The sequence below is a fragment of the Xenopus tropicalis genome, chromosome 6, assembly GCF_000004195.4.
Source record: "Xenopus tropicalis strain Nigerian chromosome 6, UCB_Xtro_10.0, whole genome shotgun sequence".
NCBI classification, from domain to species: domain Eukaryota; kingdom Metazoa; phylum Chordata; class Amphibia; order Anura; family Pipidae; genus Xenopus; species Xenopus tropicalis.
Window position 1 is genome coordinate 78,281,548 of NC_030682.2, and position 23,900 is coordinate 78,305,447.

The following is a 23,900-nucleotide window of genomic DNA, read 5'->3' on the forward strand; positions in this document are numbered from 1 at the left end:
CTATTCTTGCGACAATTTTGGACGTGCGACTATTCTTTTGACGCCCGCGACTATTCTTGCGACAATTTTTTGACACGCGGCTATTCTTGCGACAGCACAGAAAATTTTTCCATCCATTTCGCGAAACAATCCGCCAATGGCAAAACGTGGAAATTCGCCGCAAATCCATGCCCATCACTAACTGTGATCTTTTGGTGGGCAGACAGTCAGCAGGCTTGAGTGGCTGGTCAGTGTCTGGAGGGTGAGTAGTCTAGGGACCACAAAAACTAAATGGGCCTAGGACAGCTGCAGCAGGGACCACCAGTTCCTGCCCACTAGAATTTTTCCCAGTGGGCCAGTCCGACCATGGTTTTTGCACTGGCATCATGGTTAATGGCATAAGCCCTGACCAGCCCAATCTTAGTGAATCTACTTCTTGGTAAAAGAAAAACTACATGGTAAAATAAAAATCACAGTCAAGAGGTATTATTAGGTATTATTAGGTATTATTAGAGGTATTATTAGGTATTTGGTGTAACAATTTGATAAGTTAAACAGAGCTATGGGGTAGGTACATAAGAACTGACCAATCACCTTAACGTTTTAAAATTCTGTTGCTTATGGAGACTAATTTAATATAAAACAAAAACTGTTTTGTTTAGCTTATACTGGATCTATTATCTTGAAAACTTGGGACCTAAGTTTTCTGGGTAATGGGTCTTTCTGTAAATTCTGTAAGATCTTCATTCCTTTAATCTGTTGAAGAATATTTAACCATTAAATAAACCCAATAAACCCCGAAATGCCATCCGACCGGCGAAAATGTAAATCGCCGCGTATGCCATCCCACCGGCAATTTACATTTTCTATGGCGCCCGATCAAAATCTTTTAACCTGGACGATCGGCGAGCAGCTTCCTGCTATATCGGTCGACTCGCCAACTTGCCATACACGCACCGAATATCGTACGAAACAAGGTTTCGTACGATATTATCGGTGCGTGTATGGCCAGCTTAAATGGAGGTTCAGATAGCATTTCAACTACCTTAGTTAAATCCCACGAGGGACAGAAAGATCTTGCCTTCGGCTTTAACTTCGCCTTGGTCACACAGGATCTTTGAATGAGTATATTGGACAATCTTATTCCACAGAGGGCAGAAATAGCCAAAATTTTGACTTTTACAGCACTAGGACTTAGTCCCTTGTCTAGTCCTGTTTGAAGAAGCTCCAGGACTTCTACAGTAGCTTAACAGGATTGAGATCTTTTTCCAGACACCATTGGACAAACTTGTCCCAGATCCTATAGTAAGTAGTCTTGGTAGAAGGCTTTCTAGAAGCCATAAGAGTTGAGACCACCTGTTCCGAACAACCAACCTCTCTCAATTTAGACTCTTCAATTTCCAGGTTACCAAACTAAAAACTTGGGGATCCAGATGCCGGACCAGCCCCTAATGAAGCAGATAGTAGTAAAAAAATTGATTCAAAAGGATAGGTGGACAATAAGCCAGACTCTTCAAGATCAGGAACCAGACTCTTCACGGTCAAAGAGGTCAGAATTATGGTTACTCTCTATGAGGCTATCCTCCTTAGCAGAAGTAGCATCAAAAGAAAAGGAGGGAAAGCATATCCCATCTTGAAGCGCCAAGGAGCTGTTAAGGCATCCACTGCCTCTGCACCTTCTGAAGGAAATTTCGTCATGAATCTTTAAACCTTCTTGTTGGAAGAAGTTGCAAAGAGATCTACTTCTGGATATCCCCAGATCTTGGTGATAAACTTGAACGCCTTGTCCTCCAACTCCCACTCTCCAGGCTGAATTTGGGTTCAGCTCAGAAAGTCTGTGGAAATATTTTGTTTGTCCGGCAAATACATAGCGGACAGATTGGATAGATTCTGTTCTGGGGCTATCTCGCCTGGGAGAGATAGACTCCTGGTCCCCCCCTGTTTCTTTACGTACTGTACTGCTGAAGTGTTGCCTAGTCTACAAAGAAAGGATCTCCCTCTGAGGATTGGAGAAATGTCTGAATAGCTTCCCACAGCGCTCTTATCTCCAGAACGTTCAAAGGTACATCCCGAAGTCTGCACTCTCAATGACCTTGAGCCGAGTTTGAGTGCAGGTGAGCACCCAGTCTGTGGCTGACGCATCCAAGGTCAGGACATCCCACTGAATCTTCCCTAAATGTTGCTTCTTTTCCAGATTTCCCAAAGTCAGCCACCAGTTCAACTGCAGACAAACATAAGGAGGTAAGTAGAAATTCTGGTGAAGATCCACCTTGTTCCATCTCCAGAGAAACCAACTCTGAAGGGATCTTGAATGCCACTGTGCCCAAGGGACCATCTATGTGCAAGAAGTCATGAGGACAAGGATCCTCATAATCTGTTTGTCTTGAACTTATGACTGCTCCTAAAAACTTGAGTCCCTGAGTTGGAATAATGTTGCTCTTCTCCAAATTGATGAGCCAACCATGAGATTGAAGGCTCGGCAGGACTACATAGACGTCCGACACTAGCTTCTCCCTGGAAGGAGCTTTGATTAGGAGATCGTCCAAATAATGGAATATCTGAACACCTGATATCCTCAGATGAGCAACTAGAACTATCAGAATCTTTGGGAAAGTTCTGGATGAAGTTGACAACCCAAAGGGTAGGCAAGTAAATTGGAAGTGGTAGGCAAGGGTAGGCAAGTATTGCAAACCTCCGGAACCTTTCATCTTGGAGGGCTACCGGAACGTGATAGTAAGCATCCCTGAGATCTAAGATGGTGCAAAGCTTTTACTGTTGCCTTCGAAACTTGGGATAAACCCATGGTGTATGCTGTTTCGGAGTCCAGGAATAGGTGTTTCTTTTGTGCCAGGATTGACACATTAGGAAGAAGAAGAAGAGACCACTTTCTTTATCCAGGAAAAATATTCTTTCATGTGGTCTGTAGAGGTAGAAGGAGTAGCCTCACTGGATCCTACGGCTGAAGCAGTCTTCATGGAACTTCTTTCCTTCCATTCTGGGGTTATTACATGCATGACAAGCTTTTCTTTTCTTGAGAGCAGTTTTAGACTTTTCATTGGGAACAGAATTGCTACAAGAAAGCATAAGAAAAAAACTGTAAATCTCCTGACCAGACTCTCTCTCTTTTCCTGCATACTTACCAAACCTGACTCACCTATTACCTATGATTAGTGGACTATTTGGGGAGTTAGCAGACATGGGCGCCTGAAAGAAACAAAAAAATGGCTAGAAAAAAAACTTTCAACCCCGAAGCCTATTTAAGCCTAAAAGAGGAACTTACAAAAGCAGGGAACAGCAAGGAAAAAGTCGACCGACAGCATGGCAGCGAGGACTGCAGGACAAGCCGGGCAAGTGAACGCGAAAGAAATAAATGCACAACATCTGACATCACATGCATGTGGCCTGCGTCCAACCCTGCATCGCACAACTAACAGAATCAGCGACGCAGCCATCCCCAGTGGTATAAGTCTTAAAACCCACCCACTGTTGTGCCCTAGGCAGGTGCCTCTTCTGCCTACCCCTAGTTTTGGCCCTGGAAGGGACTATAGAGCAGAGAGAGAGATACAGAACTGGCTCTGGAAGGGTGTATGGATCGACACCCAGGTGAGTCAAAAAGAAAAGTGTTAACACCAAATAACACCTGCACTACCAAGCAGGACAGGAAAGACAGGTGGGAGGGGTCCCTCATATATATCTTTATTGGGAAGGAGAAGGTGGGGGCCTGTCCTATCAACTGAGGGGGAAGGGATAAACCCATGGTGTATGCTGTTTCAAGGAGTCCAGGAATAGGTGTTACTTTTGTGCCAGGATTGACACATTAGGGCCAGTAGGGGTAGCTCCAGAGATCCTCTGCACCAATATGCACAGCAGCATTTAACTCAGAACTGAAGGGAATATAGGGAAGCTACTATAAGAAATTGTGGAAAACACAACTGCATGAGCACAGACCACATAATTCTAATGTGAACCATTATAAGGTTTTGTTACCATGTTACACTTATATGGCCTCTGTAAAACCTTTTAAATGAGTCTTCTTACAGCCTTATGTACCCATTACAAGAACAGCGATCTGTCTGTAAATAATTGTTGCCTCTTCTACTAGGCTGATGTCATAGATCTTCTCTTTCCCCTACCCCTTTGCATTTATCATGCTCTGAAGGCACAGCCCAAGGCCTGCACATGCAACCTTTCATTGATCATTCAAGTTATTTTTTCCATGACGTTCCTGCTAAGAAACCATCCCCCCCAAAAAAAACATTTCAATGATTGAAATTAAAGTTTTGTTTATGAGTGACAACGTAAGATGAGTTCCCACTAGTAGACATGGCACAACATTTTCCTAAAGGCAGATGTTTCTGCTCTTTCGGAAATATGGACTATTACTAAATTTTTACAAAAACTGCAGTTATTGAGCTATCTAGAGGTGTCAACATTATAGTTAAATTAAATTAAGTGTGGCTTAGTTCTCTAAACTTGTTCTCGTGCCAGAAGATTACGTCTTTTGACATAAAATGCATCAGGATGTTTTAACTGTTGAAATAAAATTGGATTTTACTTCACAAGATAGTTCAACATGATAGTTCAAGCACATACAGTAAATACTACAGTAATAGCCTTTTCGGAGGTGCTATGTCTGCTAATACAAAAGCATATACACTTTTGGGACCTGTTATCCAGAATGCTCGGGACCTGGGTTTTTCAGATAAGGGATCTTCCTGTAATTTGGATCTCCATACCTTAAAGGTCCCCATACACGGGCCGATAGTAGCTGCCAATATCGGTCCCTTGGACCAATTCGGCAGCTAATCGGCCCGTCTATGGGCAGAAACGAGCAGCCTGGCCGACCGATATCTGGCCTGAAATTGGCCAGATATTGATCGGACAGGTCAGAAAATCCAGTCGGGTTGGGGACCGCATCGGCTTGTTGATGCGGTCCCCGAACCGACTGCCCCATGGCCGCAAATGTAATCCGATCGTTTGGCCCCAGGGCCAAACGATCGGATTATTTTTTTTTTAAGCCACCTACTACCCGATATCGCCCACCCGTAGGTGGGGATATCGGGTGAAGATCCATTCGCTTGGCGACATCGCCAAGCGAGCGGATCTTATAGTGTATGGGGACCTTAAGTCTACTAAAAAATAATTTAAATATTAAAAAAACCCAATAGGATTGTTTTACCTCCAGTAAGGATGAATTATATCTTAGTTGGGATCAAGTACAAGGTACTGTTTTAATATTACACAGAAAAAGGAAATATTTTTTGAAAAGGTGAATTATTTCCTTAAAATGGAGTTTATGGATTATGGCCTTTCTGTAATTCTGAACTTTCTGGATTAGAGGTTTTCGGATAATAGGTCCCATACCTGAACTGTACTTATATAGCATTCTGCACACCAAATACTAATCATACATTTATTAATCCTCCGGGAAAATGTATCCAACCTTGAATTATGCACTTCATAAACCACTGATATCAATCTGATTTTCTTTTTGCTACTAGCTGTTACAATGTATCTCTTGTCTAAGCAACACAAACATACACACAGGCATGCTACAGAAGAATAATTAACCAGCTGCTCCCAGCAGGACAGAAATATAAAATATTATTATAAAAATGTGTGAATTAATTTGGGTCTCTTCCTAATACTTTTCACCAAACGTAAGTTATGCATAGCTCTATAGGGTTGATTCACTAAAGTGCGTTAAAACGTGCGCTATTTATAGCATGCGTTAAAAATGTTATCGCGTCTAAAAGTATATTTGCGTTAATTTAGACGCAATGCTGTGTGCGTTATTTAAGCCGCGAAGACTATTTTCGTGCGGTATTCGGTGCAACACGCGCTAATTTACGCGTGCGCGCTACTTGCCGCGCGCGATAATTAACGCACAAGCGAAACTTTTCACGCGCACGCCATATTAGCCATACACAGCATTACGTTCGTAAAACTACTTTTTTTTCAAATGACCATTTCCCTGCAAAACGGAGGATGCATTACTCTAGGGCCAACACATACTTGAATAAATCACACTGCAAAGTCCATATTGTGTTGCCAAAAGCTCATGAACTGTACTTTTCTATAATTAACGCCTGCCTCAAGTCGGTGTTAATTTTCGCATAGAGTAATGCGATATTTAGCGCTTATAAGTGTTCATGCGTTAGTATTGTTTCTGTGCGCTAATTAATGCAACGCGGTAAAATTAATGCATACAGTTGCGCACTAAATAACGCATGCAATATGCGACTTAACGCATGCGATAATACGATAGCGATATGCGACTTAACGCATGCGATAATACTATAGCATATCGCGCATTTTTTTTTGCGTCTATTTTAATGCAGAAAAGCATGCGATATGCGTTATCGCACCTTAGTGAATCAACCCTTATCTTTGTCCTCTTTCAGCCACCAATAATACATTTATACTTTAGCTAGTTTGTTGACATTCACGTTATTTTTAGCTATCAGAAGAAAGTAGTATATGAAGCTAGGTGGCCTCTCTTAGCTATATTCATTCCTGTTTTATAGCTTTAATGTTTAAATATTTTTTGTATCATTAAGGCATAGTGCTCCAAATTGTAAAAACTTGGCATCCGGCAAATCCCCAGGTCCCAATCATTTACCTTTAGCCCAATTAGAGAATGAGAATCAGAAATTTTCCTATGCACATAATACTGTCATTTCTTTGTACATGTAAAGTTCCCAGGACCAACAAACCAATGTTATTTTTATGCAACACTTTATTACATGCCTTTGCAGAACATCAACTGTATCTAATGCCTCACCAAAGGTTGAGGGGAGAATGTCCTGGTAGGCCATAAAAAGTGGGGGACACCTAACCATCATAAGCTTATACCTGAGGGCCCAATTCTGTTAGGGGTATGATTTCCAACCCTTGTCTCAGGTTGGCACAAAGGAATTATTTGGTAACTTACATAGGGTTACTCTGCATTTTATTCCCTTTTATTTTATTTACTGTTTGTCATTGCAATATCTTTTTTGTATATGCACTGTTTACTTTTTGTAATATTAACCCTTTTACTGCCAGCCATTTTGGTCAAAGCGGAACTTGTATTGCCAGACAGTTTTTGAACATTTTGCACTGTTTCACTTTAGGGGCCTTTCCTCGGGAGGACTTTTAGTTTACCAAGGAAAACAATATATCGTTTTTTTCAGAACAACCTAAGCTTTCAAAATATGGTAGAATTTTTGTGTAATTCCAATTCTGTAACAAGATATAGGCTTCTAAATGTCTAAAAATGCAAAAAAAATCAAATTTTCCATAATATAATCACACATACTAGAAACAAAAATTATTTTATGCATGAATATACAACTGATTTGGAAAGTCCCATGTCTCCTGAACGTGCCAATACCAAATATATATAGTTTTATGGAGATTTCTCACTTGTATAGGTCAAAAACTCCCAGCAGTACACTACCAAATTCCCAAAGCACTGCTCCAAAAAAACTGCATACTTTGGATTTCAAGGCCAAAATTCCACTAACAGAAGGTTTATCCCAGAAAATTGTACATTTTTGGAAAGAACAGATTCTGGGGAATACAGAATAGGCACAACTGTCTGTCTACTCCAAACTATCAAGTCGCAATGCTTTCCTAAAGTTATTGGTTTTTATCAAAATTTGTGATTTTTTTTAAAAATCGCTTCAAAGCTTCTAGTCTATAGTATCTTATCTCCTACAGGTCATAAAGTAACCAAATAAAACACCCTAAATATGAATGCCTGGGGTCCACTGAACAGTTTGATGCCCAATATGTATAGGTTTACCTAAGTATGTGGCATGTAGGGGCCCCAATGTGAACATACCCCCATATATACTGTCATTTCAGCTCCTGCAAAATCAACACATTTACATCATTATATGTGGGATAAAGCTACAAAAAAGTACGCTCACCCCAGAAAGTCATATATTTTTGGAAAGTACACATTCCCCCGAATCTAAAATGGGTACCCATGTCTTTCTACTCCAAAGTACCAAGCCGCACAGCTTTTCTAAAGTTAGCAATTTTGATGACATTTCCAAAAATCCCCTCAAAGCTTCCACTTTGCAGCATCTTATCTCCCACATAGTGTTAGGTACCAAGATAAAACACCCTAAATTTGAACGCCAGGGGTCCACTGAACAGTTTGATGCCCAATATGTATAGGTTTACCTAAGTATGTGGCATGTAGGGGCCCCAATGGGAACATACCCCCATATGATCTAACATTTCAGCTCCTGCAAAATCAACACATTTACATCCTTTATGTGGGATAATGCTACAAAAAAAGTACATTCACCCCAGAAAGCCATATATTTTTGGAAAATACACATCCCCCCGAATCTATAATGGGTAAATATTTCTTATTGCTACAAAGTACCAAGCTGTAAAGCTTTCCTAAGTTTGCAGATTTATATGACATTTCGAAAATCGCATAAAAATGTTGCAATTTGCCGCATTTATCTCTCACAATTTCTTGATAAAGATCAGATAAAGACAAATCACCCCAAAAAGGAACACCAGAGGTCTACTGAACAGTTTGATGCCCAATATGCATAGATATACCAAAGTCTGCGGTATGTACTGAACCCAAAATGAAAATAGCGCATAAGGATTTCTCGCCTGCCAGCTCAGCTTTTGCACACAGAGCCCCCTGTCAGTGTATTATGTGCCAAAACTTCCCCTAACTATACAGATCCCCCACAAAACCATATATTTTTGGAAAGTACACATTCTGACAAATCCAACAAGGGTAAAGAGTCCTTTCTACACCAAAGTACCAATCTGCAGAGCTTTCCTAAAGTTATTGGTTTTTATGACATTTCAGAAAATTGCCTAAAAATGTTGCAATTTGTCGCATTTATCTCACACAATTTCTAGCGTACAAAGGCAAGTCACCCCAAATAGGAACACCAGAGGCCTACTGAACAGTTTGATGCCCAATATGCATAGATATACCAAAGTCTGCAGTATGTACTGAACCCTAAATGAAAATAGCGCATAAGGATTTCTCGCCTGCCAGCTCAGCTTTTGCACACAGAGCCCCCTGTCAGTGTATTATGTGCCAAAACTTCCCCTAACTATACAGAGACCACCACAAAACCATATATTTTTGGAAAGTACACATTCTGACAAATCCAACAAGGGTAAAGAGTCCTTTCTACACCAAAGTACCAAGCCGCAAAGCTTTCCTAAAGTTATCGGTTTTTATGACATTTCAGAAAATCGCCTAAAAATGTTGCAATTTGCCGCATTTATCTCACACAATTTCTTGCGTACAAAGGCAAGTCACCCCAAATAGGAACACCAGAGGCCTACTGAACAGTTTGATGCCCAATATGCATAGATATACCAAAGTCTGCGGTATGTACTGAACCCTAAATGAAAATAGCGCATAAGGATTTCTCGCCTGCCAGCTCAGCTTTTGCACACAGAGCCCCCTGTCAGTGTATTATGTGCCAAAACTTCCCCTAACTATACAGTGACCCCCAGAAAACCATATATTTTTGGAAAGTACACATTCTGATGAATTCAAAATAGGTAAAGTTATTTTTGTACACCAAAGTTACACCTGGCAAAGCTACGCTAAATACAGATCAGGAATACTTATATAGGGATAAAATGTGATAAAACCACAAAAATTGTGCAAATCAGTGAAACAACAAAATAAGTCACATGACAGTGTAATTAGTGGCCAGAATATCTGATCCAATAGTTACGCTGTCAAAATAAACAGTTTTTAGGTAAAAGAAAATAAAAACAAAGTGGTAAAATGAAAAAAAAAAAAAAAAAAAGCAAAACAAAAAAAAACCAAAGTGTTTGTGTATACATGTGTGTACATGTGTAAAAGTTGTGTGATAGTGTGTAAGTGTGTATATGAGTGTAAATAAGTGTATAAAAGTGTGAAAAATGAAAAAAAATAAAAAATAAAAAATAAAAATAAAAAAATGCTAAAATGTGTGCTGTAAGTGTGTGTAAATGTATGTAAGTGTGTATAAATGTATGTAAATGTGTGTATAAGTGTGTAAAAGTGTGTAAAAGCAATAAAAAAAAAACTCCTTACCTGTTCCTGAAGACCCGATCGCTCCTGGCTCAGTTGGGCCGGCGCTGGGGGAGAGGGAGGAAGCAGCAGATGCGATGCGATCGCGTTTGCTGCTTCCTGGAGGGTCCTGCGAGCGATCGGCTCGCAGGACCCTGATGACAGCCCCCCTGGCACATTGCCCAGGGGGGCTGTCATTGTTAGAAGCCCTCTGCAGCGGCGGCACATGCCGCCGCTGCAGAGGGCAGCGCTTAAACGCCAACGACGTATGAGACACGTCGTTGGCGTTTAAGCCCTTTTACTGCCAGCACGTATGCCATACGTGCTTGGCAGTAAAAGAGTTAAATATAAAATGTTGAAAGTTTTGCTCTAAAGGAACCTATGCACTTATATGAAAGCTTGTGCCTAAACGTATTAAGGGGCGTGTTTACTAAGATTAGAGATAAGTATCTCCAGTGATGTTGCCTAAAGCAACCAATCATCAATACGATTTGAATAGTCATCTACAAATTAGAAATCAAAACAAAGACCTTGTTGCTACAGGCAACATCACTGGTGATATTTCTGCCTTTTCCCCTGTTTTTATCAACCAACTGATAATAAGGGACCCATCCCTTCTTGTTTCATTGTTTTACTATTTACATATCTAGAAAATAATTTTGCATTCCTTTTACTCCTTATAATAACAACTTGACCTCCTTGTGAAGTCTCTTCCATTTGTAATAGTAGCTGGGCTTCATTGTCTACACTTATACAGAGTTGTTTGTAGCATACACCCCCCCCCCCCCCCCCATTGCTGTCCTGGTAATCTCTTTAGTGCATGGCTTTAATTCTGGCTTTACATAAAGTCAAACTCCTCCACCCTTTTTTTTGTAACTTGCATTTTATTGGTTTGTGCAATAACGTACTTATACAGCAGTATACTTTTCTTTGCATGAGTTGCACAGTTTTGTGTTTTTATAGCAAACATATATAAACAAAAATAAAATAGAAATACAGTATAAATGAGTTCCAGTGATTGACATGTCCTGCAATGTTCTAGAGACTTTCCTTTGGATGACAGATGCCATGTTCAATTTTTCCTTTTTTTTGCAATAACCTGCTCTGCTACATTCTCATGCAATAATCACTGCTCTGGAAAGGTGTTTTTAAGTGACTTCCCAAATCCAGTAACCCCATCTCTTGAGTCCTTGGAAAGACTGCTTTTTTTGTAACTATTTTAATCATTACTGCTATTTACAGCTGCTTATGCCTAATATACTTGAAGTCTCCAATATTTATTTCAGTTGTGCCATAAAATGAATATAGGGGATTAAAGTTTTCATTTAGCAAAACTTGTTTTATTTGTATGGATATATGACTACTATATACAAAGATTTATGAAAAATCAGTACACAGCACCTAAATCAATACACAGCACATAGATTTTCCTAGGGCTGCACAATAGACAAGGTCATCCTGTGAAATTACATGGAGCTAAATTTCCAGTTCAGCACTGTAAAGCCACCAATATGGGGGGTTAGCACACTTTGAACCAACAAAAATAATTAGGTATATATATATACACAGTGAGAGGAGCACAACCCTAAGGGGCAGATTTATCAAAATGTGAGTTTAGAGCCTAATACACAAAAACTCACCCACGTTCTATTCATTCCTATGCGATTTTAAGATGTGAATTTGTGAGTTCTAATTTCACTCATTGATAGATACACTTCTAAAAATCCCATAGGAATGAATAGAACGTGGGTGAGTTTTTGTGTATTAGGCTCTAAACTCACATTTTGATAAATCTGCCCCTTAAAGTGTAGATAATGGGTTCTGGTCAAAATGAACTGAATATAGAGACAGAGTACCGCACACACTGGGGCTTAATATACAGAAAAAAGTTTAATTACAAAAAATCCAACATTTCGAGCACAAACAGTGCTGTTCCCTGAGGAGGAACCTAGATATATCTATCTATCTATCTATATATATATATAGAAGTCCAAGAGGATCAGGCACTCACGTATCAGAAGTAAGGATGCCTGGGTGCAGAATTATAATAGAGATAATACAAAAAGGTACCCCGCACTCACAGGACTTATAAGAAAATAAACAATTTGTATTGGTCAAAAAACTAACGTTTCGGCTGGCACAGCAGCCTTTCTCAAAGTGATTCTGTGTCAAACAAATCCCCCAATTAAACCCAAAAGTGGCGCCAAATCTAGTGTGACATCATCAAGTGGGAGTGTACATTACTGGTTTGTCAGGTAAAATGAGAATTAGAGAGTGAAAATAAAGTAAAATTAAAACATAAGACAGACATAACGAAGATACTAGATGTTTAGGTGAAGAGTGTACAGATCCCGTGCAGGATAGAAAACGAAAATGAAAGAGCGGATACCTATAGGTACTGAACTATAACTCACACACACCATACCGCTAAAGTTGTAGTGTGATGTAAGAGTTAAGAATGGGCAGGGAAATAGATTATATCACACACCAGAGAGACGGTAATTTTGCATAGGGGGTGAGGAGTTGCCAGATACAAGGCGCGCTTAACTGTCAGTGTCACAGCTGCCGCGTATGCCAAAGCTTGCACGTATCGATAGCGCTTAGTCAGCGCATTGTGTACAGGCAGCCGCATGTCTTAGAGTAGGACGTTGCAGCGTCACAAAAGAATAGCCTATTATTGAGCGTGACATATCGCACGCTGAGGTAAGGTAGTAGCGGCTTCGTCTCTGAACCTACGTGACAGCTAGTGTTGCGTATGAGCATGGAATCCACCCTACCGTGGGGGACCCAGAGTGTCAATACGGTCCACAAATGTATACTGTTCACTTAGTAGGCGAGACTATAAAGAACAGAAATCGAAGGGCGCTGTGAGCAGGGGCTGGCAAGTAATCGGGCTGATCAAGTGGTGGTGTCCGTACCCAGCAAAGGGGGGGGACCGCCAGCCACTAGAAACAGGACCTCAATGGAGTACAAGCTGGTGGGCAAGCTGGTGGGCTAGATATGGGATACAGGTTGGTTGGTACAAGGTACAGCTTAGAGTGTAGTGCACAATAGGTGCGGTGCAGTAAAGGAAAAAGGAAGAAGCAAAAAATAAAATAGGAAATAAAGACTAAAAATGAATATAAAAACAGAGAACTGAGGCTGTAGAAACTGGAGATACAACATGTACGTAAGTAAGAGTGTGGCAGCAGAAGGTGCAGGAAACAAAGTAACCCCACAGCAACAGAAACAGGTTTTACAACAATTTCAAATGGTACTGTAACATCTCCAAACTGATACTTCGTCAGCCCCACAGTAACGGAAAAAAGTTTTGCAACAGTTTCAAATGAAAAACAAAATGTAACATATCAAAACATAGTACTTGGTCAGCCACAATGTAGCAACATATAGAGTCCAGTGTATATAGACAGTAGCACAGAATCACTGTAAATAAAATGAGGAATATGAAACCATTTCGTTAAGGCCGTTTGGGCTGATAGTATTAAGTCTATGCATCCATTTTCATCACGCAGCAACGTAGACTTCTGTAAACGGTGGTGCCAGATCCTCAACAAATGTTCTATGGACTTGATACTACTTGTCATTGAAGAGGTCAGTAAGAATTTAAAGATTGTCCACACAGAAACCTCTGCATTTGAAACAGCATATCTACAAACCTTATCCAATGACACAGAGCATAAGTGGCTTGACAAACTACAGAACCAGCTCTCCCAGTACACCTCTGACCTACATAAATTTAAAAAACAGAAAGTTACCACTGTGACTGCTGACTACCAGAACAGGCGAGTGTATCGGTGGTTGACTGGGGGTGAGACACAGACCCGGGGGAGGCGGGCTCACTTCACCCATAACCCTCAATTCGATAGGATAGATTCCTCCCCGTATACCACCACATCCTCAGACTCTGACACACCCGATAGGGCACGTAGTCACCGTAGGGGGCGACAACCACGGTCTTCTGCCCAGACACCACCCCACGTACCCGCAGTCTCATCTCAGTCCCTTTTTTTAGTGACAAACCCTCGCCCCCCATCAGGGGGCGCCCTAACAAGAGGCGAGGTGGGCGACAACACCCGTTCCGCAAGAAGTTTACAGCCACGGAACAAGTAGTGTTTAACCTTAGCACACACACCCTGTCAGAATCTGAATTATCTCTCCTCTCAAAGGGTTTATCTTTTGTCCCCACATCCAAATCATACACCCTGGACACAATGATTGACATACATAGGTTCCAACGCAGTATGAAACTGCGGGACCATTTTCGTACTTCTTCGCCTACTAATCTCACTCCATTCAGAGCCCCAAGCCAATTTGAACCCCCCAACACTCCAAAATCCATTGCAGCATTCACTAGGCTACTCATTGATGAGACCAGCAAACACAGATTGCCTACTAGCACACATCCTAATCTGACCAATAGTGAAAGGGAAGCCATCACCTCCCTAGCCCAGAACCCTAAGATTACTATTCGCCCTGCCGATAAAGGGGGCTCAGTAGTGGTCCAAGACTACTCTGACTACAGACAAGAGATTATGCAGCAACTAGCAGATACTACTGTATATCGCAAACTGGACAGGGACCCTGGTATGACTTTCAAGAAAGTAATTGACAATTCACTATCACTGGGCCTCAATGGCGGTTTCATTACCACAGATGTCTTTAACTTTCTAACCAAGGAGTTCCCTAAATGTCCCATATTCTATACTTTACCTAAAATACATAAGAATCTCAACAGACCTCCTGGCCGACCTATAGTGAGCGCTTGCGACTCACTTTTGCAACCCCTCTCTATTTTTGTTGACCATTATCTGCAACCCATAGTACAAAAAATTAATACCTACATTAGGGACACGGGTGACCTGCTAGTGAGATTACAGGAGCTACATCCTTTACCTTGCAAACTCCTACTCGCCACAATGGACGTCTCCTCACTGTACACAGTCATCCCTATCACTGAAGGAATATCCATTGTCCAGAAATTCCTACAAGACCAACCGGACAGGGACAGACCACCCATCGAATTTCTAATAACACTATTGAATCACTGCTTGACTTTGAACTATTTCAAATTTGAATTATCCTACTATCTCCAAATCAGCGGCACCAGTATGGGCTCCAATGTCGCTCCCTCTTTTGCAAACCTTTTCATGTCTTATTTTGAAAACGCTCATATTTTTCCTAAATATGGCACACACATTTATAGGTTATTGTGCTATATCGATGACCTGCTAATTCTCTGGTCAGGCACTAAGGACCAGTTTCTAACAATGGTCCAGGAACTAAATGACTTACCTACTACTATCAAATTTACTGCACATATTGATCCAATATCGGTTGCCTTCTTGGATTTGACCATTTCCCTGTCGGGCTCTACCTTTTCAACAACCACCTACAGGAAATCTACTGACCGCAACACCTTACTGCACCATTCCTCCTGCCATCCTCCTCATTTACTGAGGAGCATTCCCTACTCTCAAATGGTCAGGATGGTACGCAACAACTCCAACCGACACTTCCTACATCAACAACTCGATGACTTGGTCCAACGTTTCCTACAGAGAGGCTATCCTCTACATGATCTACTCCACAGCAAAGAAAGAGCACTGAGTCTGCCACGCACTCACACCCTGGATACCAATAAGGTTTCCCCACAGAAAAACCATAGCGACAGACTTACTTTTGTCACTACATTTACTCCTGATAAGAAATTTCTCACGGACTCCATTTTGTACCATTGGTCAGTGGTTGAAAAGGATCGCTCATTGCCTCCCGTTTTTAGGACCCCCCCCCTCGCATTGCCTACAAAAGGGGCAGGAGCTTGCGCGACCTGTTGGTCAAAACAGATCCCATACACTGTTACAGTTCAGAGACCCCTACCACCTGGTTATCATCTGCCCACCCAGGTTGCTATAAGTGCCCTAACTGCACTACCTGCAGCTCACTAATAACGGGCCCCTTGTTCAATCACCCACACACAGGCAGTCCAATACAAATCAAATATAGACTGACTTGCACTTCCAAATTTGTTATCTACTTCATTAAATGTCCCTGTGGCCTCATGTACATTGGCAAAACTATCACCTCCTTCAGGGATCGGATGGCAAACCACAGGTCCGCAATACGCTCCGCTCTCGCTACAGGAGAAGCTAACACACCAGTAGCCGCACATTTTCTGCTAAAGAAACACTCGCTGGCCAGCTTACGTAGCATGCTGATAGACTTTGTCCCCCCGCCAGTGAGAGGTGGGAATCGTGACAAACTCCTCCTGCAAACCGAATTGAAATGGATGCATAGACTTAATACTATCAGCCCAAACGGCCTTAACGAAATGGTTTCATATTCCTCATTTTATTTACAGTGATTCTGTGCTACTGTCTATATACACTGGACTCTATATGTTGCTACATTGTGGCTGACCAAGTACTATGTTTTGATATGTTACATTTTGTTTTTCATTTGAAACTGTTGCAAAACTTTTTTCCGTTACTGTGGGGCTGACGAAGTATCAGTTTGGAGATGTTACAGTACCATTTGAAATTGTTGTAAAACCTGTTTCTGTTGCTGTGGGGTTACTTTGTTTCCTGCACCTTCTGCTGCCACACTCTTACTTACGTACATGTTGTATCTCCAGTTTCTACAGCCTCAGTTCTCTGTTTTTATATTCATTTTTAGTCTTTATTTCCTATTTTATTTTTTGCTTCTTCCTTTTTCCTTTACTGCACCGCACCTATTGTGCACTACACTCTAAGCTGTACCTTGTACCAACCAACCTGTATCCCATATCTAGCCCACCAGCTTGCCCACCAGCTTGTACTCCATTGAGGTCCTGTTTCTAGTGGCTGGCGGTCCCCCCCTTTGCTGGGTACGGACACCACCACTTGATCAGCCCGATTACTTGCCAGCCCCTGCTCACAGCACCCTTCGATTTCTGTTCTTTATAGTCTCGCCTACTAAGTGAACAGTATACATTTGTGGACCGTATTGACACTCTGGGTCCCCCACGGTAGGGTGGATTCCATGCTCATACGCAACACTAGCTGTCACGTAGGTTCAGAGACGAAGCCGCTACTACCTTACCTCAGCGTGCGATATGTCACGCTCAATAATAGGCTATTCTTTTGTGACGCTGCAACGTCCTACTCTAAGGGGCTGATTTACTTACCCACGAACGGGTCGAATGGAGTCCGATTGCGTTTTTTTCGTAATGATCGGTACTTTGCGATTTTTTCGTATGTTTTGCGATTTTTTCGGATTCTTTACGAATTTTTCGGATCCAATACGATTTTTGCGTAAAAACGCGAGTTTTCCTATCCATTACGAAAGTTGCGTAAAAAGTTGCGCAATTTGCGTAGCGTTAAAACTTACGCGAAAAGTTGCGCATTTTTCGTAGCGTTAAGTTTTAACTGGAACTTTTCCAATTCGGGTCGGATTCGTGGGTTAGTAAATCAGCCCCTAAGACATGCGGCTGCCTGTACACAATGCGCTGACTAAGCGCTATCGATACGTGCAAGCTTTGGCATACGCGGCAGCTGTGACACTGACAGTTAAGCGCGCCTTGTATCTGGCAACTCCTCACCCCCTATGCAAAATTACCGTCTCTCTGGTGTGTGCTATAATCTATTTCCCTGCCCATTCTTAACTCTTACATCACACTACAACTTTAGCGGTATGGTGTGTGTGAGTTATAGTTCAGTACCTATAGGTATCAGCTCTTTCATTTTCGTTTTCTATCCTGCACGGGATCTGTACACTCTTTTCACCTAAACATCTAGTATCTTCGTTATGTCTGTCTTATGTTTTAATTTTACTTTATTTTCACTCTCTAATTCTCATTTTACCTATCAAACCAGTAATGTACACTCCCACTTGATGATGTCACACTGGATTTGGCGCCACTTTTGGGTTTAATTGGGGGATTTGTTTGACACAGAATCACTTTGAGAAAGGCTGCTGTGCCAGCCGAAACGTTAGTTTTTTGACCAATAAAAATTGTTTATTTTCTTATAAGTCCTGTGAGTGCGGGGTACCTTTTTGTATTATATATATATATATATACACATACAGGGCCGGATTTCTGTTTTGGGCGCCCCGAGGCCGCCCCTGTCGGTCGCCCCCTCCCCACCCGTGCGCATGCGCGAAAGCGCCCCCCAGTGCGCATGCGCGAAAGCGTGCCCCCCAGTGCGCATGCGCGAAAGCGGCCCTCCCGTGCGCATGCGCAAAAGCGATCCCCACCAGTGCGCATGCGCTCCTTTAAACTCCCATACGGAGCAGTGGGGAGAGGTCCCGACTGCTCCGTATGGGAGCCAAATTTAATTTTTTTTTTTTTGCGGCCCCTAAACTTTTGCCGCCCTAGGCCCGGGCCTTTGTGTCCTCTCCACAAATCCGGGCCTGTATGTATATATATATATATATATTATATATATATATATATATATATATATATATATATATATATATATATATATATATATTTATTTATTTATTTATATTAATATATATAGCAAAAAAAAGGGAAAGTTGTGCTCAACCACTAAATTTTAAACCATTAGGCGGGGGTGCAATGAGGTTGTGACCACAAAATACATAGAAACAACAACAAGAGATCCTCTGCACTCACCCATTATCAATATATATAGAACATTAAGACATTCGGTGCATTAAGCTACTAAGAAATGCCCTTCCCTTTAAACAAAACAGGGATTGTTTGTCCATATATTGCAATATACTTCAAGCTGGCCAACTGCGTCAAAGTCATCCCTTCTGACCAGTTCCTACACTGACTTATGCGATTCATTAAGAATTCTACTGCTTCAATATACATTTAGCCAATGGCTAAATGTATATTGAAGCAGTAGCAGTCCCTTGGCTAAATGTATATTGAAGCAGTAGAATTCTTAATGAATCGCATAAGTCAGTGTAGGAACTGGTCAGAAGAGATGACTTTGACGCAGTTGGCCAGCTTGAAGTATATTTCAATATATGGACAAACAATCCCTGTTTTGTTTAAAGGGAAGGGCATTTCTTAGTAGCTTAATGCACCGAATGTCTTAATGTCCTATATATATTGATAATGGGTGAGTGCAGAGGATCTCTTGTGGTTGTTTCTATATATATATATATATATATATATATATATATACACAAGTCTAAGTTAGCCAGGTGACAGAAATTATGACGTTAAGGCGCAATTCAGTTACACTCTAAACTCCTACATTAAGAAAGTTAGATTGCTGAGAGGGGGATACTAAAGAGTAACTTGATTATTTCAGAAACAATATAGATTATATTTAAAAGGTTTCTTCTTTTAATAAGAAGCTGATATTACATTTTTATTTTTGCATTTTTATTTATAACAAAGCACTTATAGAACTAACCATACAAATGTCACCTTGCCTGAATATATTGCTTATAAATACAAATACAGTGGCAAAAATTTAGGCATGCTGCCCCGCCGCAACAAAATTTTGGCATTTTGCTCACATACGGAGCAATGGGGACTTCTCCCCACTGCTCCGTATGGGAGTTTAAATGCCCGCGCATGCGCGCTTGCATCGGCGCGGGGGGAGGTGGGTTTGTGCTCGCATACGGGGGGGGGGGCGCGAATGGGGGGCGGCCTAGGGGCGCCCGGATTTGAAATCCGGCGCTGTCTATCTATCTATCACTGTTACCCCATTCTGATCTTTATCTGTTTTCATATTACTTTTCTCCTGTTTTTTAAGATACAGTACATTTAAATGGAGCTGGGTTTCATTGTTTCATATGGTAGCATGATAAATTGCACTATTTCTAGTAAGTTTTATGTAGCAGGCACCTATAAAGCCATATATACATTAATATCTGCTTATTGATCTTTGGCCAAATTGGCTACCCATTATACAGAACTTAAAATAGCACAGGTTAAACCTTGTCTAACAGGACTGTCCAAAATATCCTGGCCTGACCAGACAGCAATCAAGACAACCATGGGGTGGCTGCCAACCGCCAACTCTTTATTAGTATTCAGTGTTTGTCTGTAAAGACAATGGTGGAGCTCACTACTTCAGTGAGCTTCACCATTGTCTTTACTGAAAAACACTTAGGGGCACATTTACAAAAGCACGAACGCTCCGAGTGTATTTTCGCCGATTTTTTCGGGCGTCCGGCCGACTTTTTCGTACGCCGCACGACTTTTTCGGACGTTTGCACGAAAAAAATCGGAAAGGTTTTACCGCTGTTTACAATTGTTCGGTACGAAAATTACGTGACTTTCGGATCACCAATAAGATATTATCGTGACTGATACGATTTTTTCGTAAGCATTTTCGTGGTATTTGCGTTCAGAAATTTTCGTTTCCAATCCGATTTTTTCCCATTCGTGATTCGGATTCGTGGATTAGTAAATGTGCCCCTTAGTGTTTACTGCTTACTGTTTGAAAAGTAATCATCAGGAGGGTCACCTGGTAAAAAGCTATGGGGCCGATTCACTAAAGTGCGATAACACTTATCACATGCTTTTTTGCGTTAAAAAGCATGCGATAAATAAGTACCGATTCATCAAATAATTTCGTATGCGTTAAAACGCATATCACATGCACAAAAAAACGTGCGTTATTTTACCTCACATTGCGTTAATTCTCGCATAGATATAATACTAACGCATGATTCACAAACACATATGAACTAAATATCGCATTAGCCTATGCGAAAATTAACACCTACTTGGGGCAGGTGGTACTTAAGTTTGCAAGAAAATGGTATTTTTCAGAAAAGTAGTTTTCCGAAAGTTATGGTTATGTGAGTTAAATCATGCGCTAATATAGCATGCGGCGAAATATATTGTGCACAGCGGGAAATAACGCATGTGGCAGGAATTAACGCAAGAAAAACCCTCATCGCAAATTAAATAACGCAAATAATATCGCGTCTAATTTTGACACTTGTTCTTTTTAGTGATTTGTGCGGTAAGTCGCAAAAAACAAGAAGCGATAAAATCTTTAACGCATGCTACAAATAGCGCTTGTTTTGACGCACTTTAGTGAATCAACCCCCATGTATGTTACAAGCAAGTACTAAATGTTATACTTTACCACTGAACAGTTGTGGCAGAAATGAACATAATTTAACACATATCCAGCAAATAATTTCTTACTTCAGACTTAACTGTGTGAACCTTAGTCATAATGACGAAAGGCACTAGCGCACTGCTGTAAAAATGATTGATGCAACATGTACTGTGAAAAACTAGATTTACAGGCCCTTCGGGCCCCGTTGCTAAAGCTTGGTGTATTTTTTAAGAAGTAATGCAGGACCAGCTCAGTAAAGAATGCATTTTGACTAACTGCTGATCAATTTGGAATTTTGCTGTGCTGGTTGTTTTTGGAGCTAAATTATAACCAAGGAATCAAACGGCAATGCCTTCACAGAATGTTCTAACCACACTACTCTATGAATCCTAACTAGACAGTACATTGCATGGAAAGGATATAGGATGTCAACCCCCCACGTTAATCACAAGCTATTGCTTGTCAGTCTTTTTTCAACCCAATTTAACTTATGTAACACATTAACTATGTAACACATGGCAACCAATCAGAGGTTTTCCTCCTTTGTTCTAACTGTACCTGGCTGAAAAAAATCTTTCTAACTGATTAGTTGCTAAGGGGTTACTGCCCAGGAACAAATGTTTTTTTTTTTAAACATTTTATTGAAGTTTTGCAATAAACATGTAGGATGAATAATGACAAATTATTTAAATATAGGTTGTACAACAATAGTCACATTCGACAGTTTGTCCTTCAAAAAGATAAGAAATGAAGAAAATAGAATACTTACAGAGAAACAAAATAAGTAATTTAAATAGAGAAAAACAAAACAAAAACAAATTAACTAACTTTGCCCAGTGGATAAACTATAAAAAGAAATGGAAAGAAAAGTATCCTAGAGAGCAAAATCAAGGATAATTTTGCTTATATGTTCGTGAATTATTGAAAAAAAAAAAATCTATATATGCAGAATTTTATAAATCTGATCCTTATTACTTATATCTATAGCATTAAAGAAAAATGACCATGTATTTTTAAAAGGGATCCTGGATTTAGGTTCACTTGTTTTTGCTTTGATGGCCTCTTGCCAGCTAAGCTGATTAAGATAAAAAATAATTTCTGTTATAGGAGGGGTTTCCTCTTTTAACCAATAATAAAATAATGCTTTTTTAGAGGCAGCCATAAACAAAAACAATGATTTATCAATTTTTTGTGCTAAGGAGCACAAAATAACACCTCGCTTGATAACACCTCCTCTTTTTTAATGTGTAATAGTGCGAAACTAGGAGATAACTTTATATTTAAATTCAACCTGTGGTTCAAGAATCTTTCCAACATGTTCCAGAAGTTACCAATCTTCGGACAAGACCATAGGTAGTGGAATAAATTAACACCAGTTTCGTTACATTTACTAAGAGTTTGTTTTAAAGGACAATGAAAGGTTAATATAAATTAAAAGTAAGTCTAAAGGCATTCTTTTTAAGTACTTACTGCATATCTAAATTCCCAGATCCCTGCTTGCTTCTCTGAGATATGGTGCTGGCAGCCTACAGCAGTGTGAAGACTACAGTGACATCACTGAAATCTCTCTGTCCTTCCTGTAGGCTGGTTCTCCTGTTCTGAGCTACACATGCCCACCAGCCAATCAGAAGCAGATCTGCCAGAGGGGAGGAGGGGGGAAGGAATGAAACACATGTGCAGCATGAAGCAAGGAGGGAAAGGAAGGGAGAATTATTTTTTAGAGATGGCTGCCTGTTCTAGAAAATGTGAAGTAAGTGTGACTGAGTAAATATTTGATTAGGTGAGCCAAAAGTGTGGCGTTTTTACTAAACAATAGGAGGACTATTGGGCAGTATGCTTTTTAAATTTTGACTTGCATTCTCCTTTAAAGCACTTATTACGAACAAAAAGTTTTCCATATCCTAGATGGACAAGTTTGAATTGCTGAGTGGAGTGGTATGCGTATGCTACCCAAGGCTTTCTCAGAGCAAGAATTTTTTGGCCTGTTAGATATGTGGATTGTGGGTTTTGAGGTAGTTAAAGACCAAAGATCTCTTGATTTTGTCATTCAGGCCCCTAACGTTCCATGATATAATTTTTAGGTCACCCATTGTGAAAGGTATTCTGTTAGTGAGTGTGTCTTACCAGATGGGTCACTTGAGGTCCGGATGCCCTCGCTTGTGTCACCATGTACGTCTTCATTAATGTGGATCCTGGGGATGTAGAAGGGAGAGGACAAGAGGAAAGCACAGAAAAGAAGAGAGAGAGCAGTTATCAAAACAAAAAGTAACCCCAACATAACCCCGTTCCCACCCTGCCCAACCCCCCCCCAAATGGGTGGGCCTTGTACCCATAACAAATTTGGCAAGGAACTGTGGTTGCCAACCAACTAGGAAGGCACTTAGTGTGCTTTAACTTCTGAATCAGGAGCTCCTTGGCGGGGAAAGTCCCCAGCTGTGTGAGTAACTCATGGTCCTGGGGGGTCGGTTGCCAGGTTTCAAGCGATTAATTGACTGCATGTTTTAATCTTGGTTGCCTCATGGTTTACTTAGAGGGGTTTATCATCACCCTGCAGTCTCTAGTTGAGGTGGAAGGAAAGGGAGAAGTTCCATCGCAGAGTCAAAACGTGTTATATGGCTTTCCCTGATGGGGTGCATCAGCCAGTTAGTGGCCTATTGTCACATGGGAAGGTGTGGAAGGCCATGATATATCTGCAGTCACAGTTGTGTGTTGTTTAGGCAGCAACTCGACCCACATTGTCAACCTGTGGAATGTGCTCCCAGCCTCTCAGGTGTGGGGGTTTTGTCTTGGCCTAATCGTCGAGTTGGTCAGCTTGTAATTGCATTTGCCGTTTTAGT

General features: G+C 40.9%; 1 long non-coding RNA gene across 1 annotated transcript; it reads right to left on the minus strand.

Moving 5' to 3' along the window:
• Position 1: 1 nt before the first annotated feature.
• LOC116411686 lies at positions 2-22,561 on the minus strand. The gene is made up of 3 exons (XR_004223285.1): positions 22,534-22,561; positions 3,134-3,183; positions 2-3,049 (listed from the first exon to the last, which is right to left on the minus strand). It is a non-coding gene; the product is annotated as an uncharacterized LOC116411686 (long non-coding RNA).
• Positions 22,562-23,900: the final 1,339 nt, after the last annotated feature.